Source organism: Cajanus cajan, chromosome 2 (genome assembly GCF_000230855.2).
Source record: "Cajanus cajan strain Asha chromosome 2, NIPB_CcT2T_4, whole genome shotgun sequence".
NCBI lineage: Eukaryota > Viridiplantae > Streptophyta > Magnoliopsida > Fabales > Fabaceae > Cajanus > Cajanus cajan.
Window position 1 is genome coordinate 53,523,754 of NC_138518.1, and position 8,702 is coordinate 53,532,455.

Consider the following 8,702-nt stretch of genomic DNA (forward strand, 5'->3'; position numbering starts at 1 on the left):
TTTTATTTCACTAAAAAATGTTATAATAAAATTTTATACATATATATATAGTGAAAATATTATATTTATTCTCTTATATATATATATATATATATATATATATATATATATATTATCATAACTAAAAATTTCAATACACTTAATAATAATGTTGAGAATATTGTTATCTAAAAACATTAGGATATTACATGTTGAATATATGATGTGTTGTTGTGATGTATGTTAGTTAAAGAGTTAAATATGAGTAATGATAATTGAGTTGTGAGATGTAGTTGTATGTTGATTTTGTTGTTGTGTTGAATATATATAAAGAGTTGTCATGTTGTTGAGTTGTGTTTACCACATAAAACAAATTAAAGGAGAGTTTTTCGAAAGTTGCATTTCTCATTGTGTGGGTATTGTGTTGTGGTACTCCAAGAGTCCAATTTGTTGAAAATCTTTCTTGGAAAGTTGACCCTTGAAGTGGACATTGTGTTGATTCTCATCTAGGACTTTGTTGGTACCCTGTGTGGACAAGGTTGAAGCATACATGTATAAAGTGATCATGGTATAAGGATTAGGTCGAGCTATATTGATTACAAGTAATCAACCGAGTAAAGTACGAAATCGAGAACTTAGTTCCTAACTAAGTATCGGAAAGGTGTAGTATTTAGAGGGTAGTCACTAAGGTAATCTCATAGGAGGCTTAGTTAAGCTAGTTAATGTCGTAATAGGCCCATACCCAACTATTCTACCCTAACAATAGTACTAGACTTTCTTGATTAAATGGTGACATCCGATAAACCAAATTTTTGTATTATGAATTTATATCCAAATTGTTATTGATCTAATAAGTCCAAAAAGATCACTCTATATTGTTGGTTTGGTAGGGTCAAACTACTTAAACTTCTATATAATGATTGTATATTCTAAAACTTTTGTCTCAACTTTTATCACTAGAGTGGCCTAATAATTCTATAACTTTTGAAATTATATGTTTTATCTATGTTCAAGTTATTTTCCCTTAAAAAATAAATATTCTAATTCTTTTTAATATTTTCCTTGAGCATGACGCTCTAACATTAAAAAAAAAAAAACTATGCTGTAAAAAAAAATAGAGAAAAAAAAAAACCTATCTTGCTCCGTCACCGCATGATAAAATCCAAATGTGCGTAGCAATATCGTATTATCAACATTGTTATCTTAAGCTTGGACACACCCAAAGAAAAAGATATCTACGTATATAGCCAATACTATTATTTTAGTTCAAGGAGAACTCAACTGAAAAAAATTGTGATTAGAAAGAAAGAACTTACTCAGAATATTCGATCAAATTCTTCGGTATAAAATAAAACATTAATAAAATTAATTAATATTTTATAGTTATAATATAGTTATGAAAAAAAATTAATTGACATATATTATTAGTATAAAAGTTCTTTTTGTTACAACCTCAAATTTTTGTGTAGTTGCGACTTAATATTTGTGTTTTTCTCATGTTACAACTTCATTTTATACATGAGCCTTTTTACTAGGGCTTGTTATTTTGTACAGCCTGGTGTATGCATACATTTTGGGCCCCTTCTCTTGGGCTTTTTCACTTTTTGCTTTATTTCACCATTGACCAAAACCAACATGTTGCCCCATTTTATGTTTATACACAGAAAAACAAACTCCAACAGACACAAGGCAACACTAAGCAGTTGCTAGATAACATGGTCACATTCAGGGTAATCCAATCATGGGTTTCTCATTGACACCATTTTATTTTCTTTCACTTGTTTCATTGCAAGATGGGTCTTTTCTGTTTTTTTATTTTCAAAAAAATAGTTTTTTTTGTTATTATTATTAATTTTGGTTTCCTAGTAGATTTTTTATGAAGCATTGAAGAGTTAATAATGGATGGTATATTTTTTTTTGGGTGTGTTGAATCAGTTTCACCAGTACCAGGTTGTGGGGAGAGCTCTTCCCACTGAACTGATGTGCCTCCCACGATCTATATGACGTAGCTGTGGGCCACCAATGAGTCCGTGCCAAATCTAACTTTTGGTACGTAACAACCTTAACATTTTGTTCCTGTTTGATGATGGGGTTGTGTGAAAATGGTGAAAAAGGTTAAGAATTGTCAAACTTGGACTTTTCATGTGAGTATGTTTGGTAGGTTAGCAACATTGCATCATTGATAGGCAAAGGTAGTGTGCATTTTGGTTTGAAGAAAATAGGTGTAGTTGATTTGTATCATGTTTTTGTTTGGCATGATTCACATGATCGTTATTGTGGACTTCAAAGTTCTTGTCTTGAATTCCTTTTTCTTTTTTCACCCTTCATATCAAAGGATAATTTTGCTCTTGTTCCAAATGTATTGCTGATGTCACTCATGCTTGATGCTTTCTGTCAATAGACGAATGCCACTTTGGTGCTGCTTTACAATGCCTAATATAGCTTTACTAATTACAAGAATGTGATGCTTCCTCTTCCTATAAGGAGGAGCTAATAGTGTTCTCTACTGTGTGATGAGACAAGTTTTAGCATCGCTCCTTTTGGATGAGATCAAAATGCTGTTTCTATTGATTCATTAAAATGAATGCAATAGTTTCTATTAATGAAAAGTATGACTATTGACCACATTTTCTTTTTCATTTTGACTTTTCAAGGTACTTCTTGAGAAAGCTAAAGAAGGTCAAAGAAAGCAATGGGCAAATACTAGCCATCAATGAGGTATGCATTCTCAATTACCAATTGTATTCCGATTCACATGACATCTGATTATAGCAGCAGGTTGCAAATAAGCTAGATTTATACTTGAAGCTTCTATTAGAGACTTTTTTTTTTATTAACTCTTTTCTCTCTCTATAATTACTTGGTAGATAGAACTTCAGTAAACCTTACCATTCAAGGGACAAAAAACTTTATTAGGTTATATTAACAATTTAACATTGTAAGATAGTTAAAATAACAGTGCCATATTGCCATGTAGTTTTCTGTGTGTTTGTTGGAAAGTTAACTTAGCCAAAGTTATTTATGCTTGACTATGTTACATGGGACACATTTTAAACCATTTCTCTCTCTCATTTGAAGAATTCTAATTACTCGGAAGCTGTAGTACTTTGGAATCCGCATGCTTCATTATTAAGCTCTTAGGCATCTTTCAAATTTTAATGTTTCCTCGCAGATATTTTTGTTTAAAATACCAGTCTCTCTCGTGGGTGCAAAATTCATGTCAAGCTATAAAAATTGTAGAACCTGTGAAGATGGGAGGTTTTAACTTTTTAGCATAAAACTTTGTGAGATATTTTGGTAGTTCAACATAGTAACTTACTTTTTTGATTTTTCATGTGGCCTCTGGCTTGCAGCTGTTAAATGTATACATATATTAGGAAATTTGGGTAGGGGTCATTGAGGTAAAAGACATTGAAATGTGAGCATAGGGTTGATCACAGTATTGTCTACTACTATCTCACAACACACAAGGCATCCAAGCCCAACTTGTTTATGTAATTTTCTGTCAACAACATTTACTACTTGTCATCTTCTTGAGGCCACATTATTATAAACATAGGAGTTAGGAAGAGCCTAGAGAAGGTAATCAATCACATAGTAACAAACTAGTTCATTATCTCTAATCATAGGTTGTTCTGCACAGTATTATAAACTTATTTTTGTTTTTATCATTTTTGTTGAGGCTTGTTTTGATCATTGAATCGGTTGAGGGTTGGTTTTATATATCTATCAAGTATAAATGTGAAAGTGTATTTACTTTTAATATTATATTAATTTTCTAAAATTTAAGGGTGGATACATTCTTATACATTTACAAACATGCTTCTAAAGAGTTGTTTCAATTCTTTTTGTTAATGAGATAGTACGATGATAAAGACAAGTAATGTATATTAACAAAGTCTAATTCAATTAGTTGAGCATGATTTTATATAATTGAGTATAATTCTGAATAAAAAGGAAAAAAATTAATGCGTCTTCTTAATGGTTGAAGTTGAACAATGATAGAAATGGTGGTAATGTGAAATTTTAAAAGAAAGGTTGGGGTTGAACAAAAATGGGTGTTAGGTAACTTGCCCTACTTGCCTTTGGTCCACGCCTGGGTTGGCTAAAGTTATACGAAAAACATGTGATGCAATTTCTTTTTTTTTGTTACTTGTGTATATAAAATAATGAGTTGATTATTCATACACTGTCAGTGTAAATTTTTTTACATTGACAACTAATCATATCTTTTAAATTATTTTATTTTATTTTTATTTGATTAAATAAGTAAATGATATGACACTATTAAAAGACATGATTGGTTGCCAGTATAAAAAAGTTTTACACTGAGAAGTGTATAGATGATTAACTCTAAAACAACATATAACCCCTAATCGAATGCTTTCTATTATTTTCTGTCTACTTTTATTAGTAAACATAATAATCTAGCAAATGAATTTAATCGTTATCTACAGTGGTATAAAAAGTTTTATATTATTAGTTATTAAAAAATCACAACGGATATGATTTGTTGTGTAATTGTTTTAAAAAGACAACAAATATGGTGATATATGATTGATGACAATATATAATTAATCATACTTTTGGCATATAAAGTATATATATATAAATTAATCGTTATACATTGTCGGTATAATTTTTTTTTATACAATTAGTTAATAAAAAAATCACTACAGATATAAAATTTTTATGTAATTGATTTAAAAAGTTGACAAACTTATTTTATATATTTATGTGTGTTGATTTATGATTAATGACAATATATAATTATTTATACTTTTGGTATGAAGCCTATTTTCTCTTAACAAATTAACTATATTGACAACTTATTTTGAAAAGATATATGTAACAAAATCCTAAACTTTTTTTTTTTCAGCTGAAAGGGCAAAAAGAAAAGTAGTGACTTTTCTCTTGTTGATAAATTTAAAAGCTTAAGTTTTAGTAACCTAACCCTTGGACTAATTTATTGAGTTAATATTTGCATAAGTTTCTTTTTTTTTTAAGGACAATAATTATGTGATTTATTTCATTTTTATTTTGAATCTCTTTGAAAGTTATATTGAACTTTGACTTATTTAAGGTAAGTTAGGCAGACTCATTTAAGGGGATAATGCTTTCTAGTGTTCGTTCTTTTCATTCATTCAAAAGACTTAAAGTCGATATCTTAGTGGAAGAGAATTAAACTCCTTGTTCCTTTAATTAGCATTTGTCGTTTAGACTTGAATTAGCTTTTTATACAATACAATTACAATTTACCTTTATTACTAACAAACATGACCCACTTTTTGGTGATTTTATTTTAATAACTATATTATTAGTATTAATTATCTACTAAATTTGTCAATTACTAATCTTCGTTTGAGAATTTGACTGATTATTTTTTAGTAGAATCTCCTTTCTTAATTATATTTTTTCCATACACAATTTTAATCCGAGACCTTATTTAAGAAGATTAAGTTCGAACCTTTAATTTGTTAGTATTTTTAAGTGATTTGTGACTAACTTCCTATAATTAATTGGGAAATATTTTTTACATCCACGCAAACTATTAGCCAAGTACTCCTTTATCTTAGGAAACATTTCTTATTTTTCTTGTGCTTTAATTTTTTTTTTTTGTGAATTATTGAAATAAATTCTTAAAAACAAATATTTATATTATCTATAACGACTTACCATGATGCAACCCAAATTTATTGGCAAATTAGTTTAATTTGATTCAAATTGAACAATTTTTTAAGTAAGTAATCCAAAACCATTCAATTAATTCAATTAAAAAAATTCTTAAACTGCAACCTAACTTGTTACACCACCATGCATATGAATTTTATCTGAAGATGAACCTATCGAATACTTAAAAAAGTAATAAGTGTAACAGCCCTATTTTCATAGAATGTACGAGGGCCCAAAAGTCCAATAAGGGTAATTTAGTAATTTAAAGGGGTGTTTCAGTAGCACAGAACGGGTCGTTCCAAGTTACTAAAACGAAGGTGCTTTAGTGGCTCGGAACGGGCCTTTCCCAAAATGGAACGGCCCGTTCCAAACTATTAAATTTGCCTATGATTCTTATTTGGGAACAGGCCGTTCCGGATTTCAGAAATGGCCTTTAAACCTTATTGAGAATGGGTTGTTCTAAAATATGACCATTGAGAGTTTTTAATGCAAACCCAGAACGGGCCATCCTGGATGTGAATTTTACTCATGATTTAAGGGTCTAGAACGGGCCGTTCCAGATTTGGAACGGGCCGTTCCGGATTTGGAACAGGTCGTTCCAAAGACACCTGATGCCTATAAATAGAGCACTCTGACACTCCCAAAAAGCACACTTTTCACTTTTCTCTTCTTTTCTTCTTTGCTCTCTTCTTTTCCTTCTACACTCTCTGAAGACCGAGGGGCACTCAGAGGAGGAGACTAAGGAGATCTCTGTTTTAGTTTCAACTACCGTTTATCCAGGTACGGGAGAAAAAGAGATTATTTGTATGTAGAGTTATATGAGGGAATTGGGTAGAGGAAGAGTTCCTTAAGATTATGAGTAATTTTATAATTATTTCTGTTTGAGGAATTGTTGATCCCATTAGATTTTACATGTATTGAGGATTAGAAATATATATTTAATTTATAAGAATGATGATCTGGGAGAGAGAATGAAATTGTAGAAAAGTGTCTGTGAGTTAGGTTTTGGAATAATTGAGAGTTTTACCATTTATGTTAAGATTATATTAAATTGGTAATTTCGTTGAGTATTATATTAATTTATGAATGTTGTTCTTATATTACTTGATAAGACCATTTATGTTAACATTATATTAAATTAGTAACTCCGTTGAGTATTATATTAATTTATGAATGTTATTCTTATATTACTTGATAAGAATTGATGATCTAGATGTGAATTGCTTGAGGGGTGTGTAAACCCTTATTTTGTTGGACTTATCTATTATGTATGTGATATGGAATTGTGTATGTGATATGGAATTGAACTATGAGACGAGATGTTATATGGATATGATTATGATTGTGATTGTGGTTCCTCACACTAATGACCAGGGATGAGACGAACCTTGAATAAGTGATGCTACAAGGACGAGCGTGCCCCTGGCATGGTGTGAGATGAGTGAGACAATTAACACGCATCACTTATGTCACATATGGCAGCCTTGGCATAGGGTTAATTGCAAGACTTGTGTGGATAGTAATGTGATTGTGGTTCCTCACACTAATGACTAGGGATGAGACGAACCTTGAGTAAGTGATGCGACAAGGACGAGCGTGCTCCTGGCATGGTGTGGGATGAGTGAGGCAATTAACCCGTATCACTTGTGTCAGATGTGGCGTGGCCTTGGCATAGTGTTAATTGTAAGATTTGTGTGGATTGTAATGGATTTGTTTGATTATGAATTGTGATGTGAAGATGATGAATGATTGATAGAATGATGATATATCTATAGAAATGCTTGTAAATAACATTTCAAGTTATGATGAGATGATGTTGTAGATTTCCTTGTGTGCTTTATATATAAATGTTTTCTTTTTCTCACCGTACAATTTGTGGATATTTTAGGTGAGGAAGATCCGGCTTTGGGTGGCATCTAGAATGTCAACCGTTGAGTTGTGGGTGTACTCTGATATTGTGACATCGGGACAGAGAATTCTAGGATAAATTTTTATATGTATTTAAAGTTATACCTTCTCTTTTGAAAGCAATTTGTAAACTCTCAAGTTTTACTTTCTAAATTTTATTTTTAATTATTTTGGTTATTTATGAAGGTTTTATGTGAACCCTTTTACCAACGAATATTTTATTCTTTAATTTATTTACAAGATTTATTTATATATGTGTTGGAGTAGTAAGGGTGTCACAATAAGCTAATTTAAATTATAATTTTTTAGTAAAACTATTAGTATACTAAGCATCATTATAGGATTAAAGCATTCCAACAACGTTGCTACTCCAACGTATATCAATCATCTACAGAATACTAAAAGATATATAAAAAGTAGAAAAAATGAATAATAAACATGGGGGACATATACCAAAACCATGTACAGATAAACAAAATTGAAACAATGGTAAATCACTCCAATTACGGAAAGAAAAGGCTCCCTAATAAAAGAGGACATAACATCCCACCATATAAACAACATCTAGAAACAAGTCTAAAACTAGCTAACTATCACCACGTTGATTGTCTTCCCTATAAATGTGAGAAAAGACAAGATTCATTTGTGAACAAAGAACTAAACAATGCTTCCATCTACTATGGAGATCTTAAGAGACTAGACTCACATTAGAAAAAGCTTTCAAGCAAGCTCTAAAATATTATTTTCCAATCATATCGATGCCAACCAATTGAATGAGCATATTCAATAGCAATCATTAGTACAATGAATTCTTCTTACAAGGTTGTTTTCGCACCAATATACGAGGTGAATCCACCAACAAAATCACCACCATAATCCCTAAAAATACCACCACTAGCCATATACCAAGGAGCTCCACAAGCACCACCATCAATATTGCACTTAATCAAAACCAACAACTAGAGGATACCGATCAACTTGTTTAATAACAAGGCCAACAGGAGCCTTAAGAGTAGTTGGACACTACAAGACAAAAAAAATTCTGACGAACATAATTCGTCGGTAAAAAGAAAAATCCGTCTGAAATTCTCTATTTCCGACAGATGCAAATCCGTGGGAAAAAGGGGTGTTGAAAAAAAAAT

The 8,702-nt window shown here is 30.8% G+C and overlaps 1 long non-coding RNA gene across 1 annotated transcript; it reads left to right on the forward strand.

Annotated features, from left to right (window-relative positions):
- The first annotated feature begins 1,919 nt into the window (after window positions 1-1,919).
- Window positions 1,920-8,247, forward strand: LOC145955305 (uncharacterized). Its single transcript, XR_014431932.1, has 3 exons — window positions 1,920-2,028; window positions 2,634-2,697; window positions 7,541-8,247. It is a non-coding gene; the product is annotated as an uncharacterized LOC145955305 (long non-coding RNA).
- Window positions 8,248-8,702: the final 455 nt, after the last annotated feature.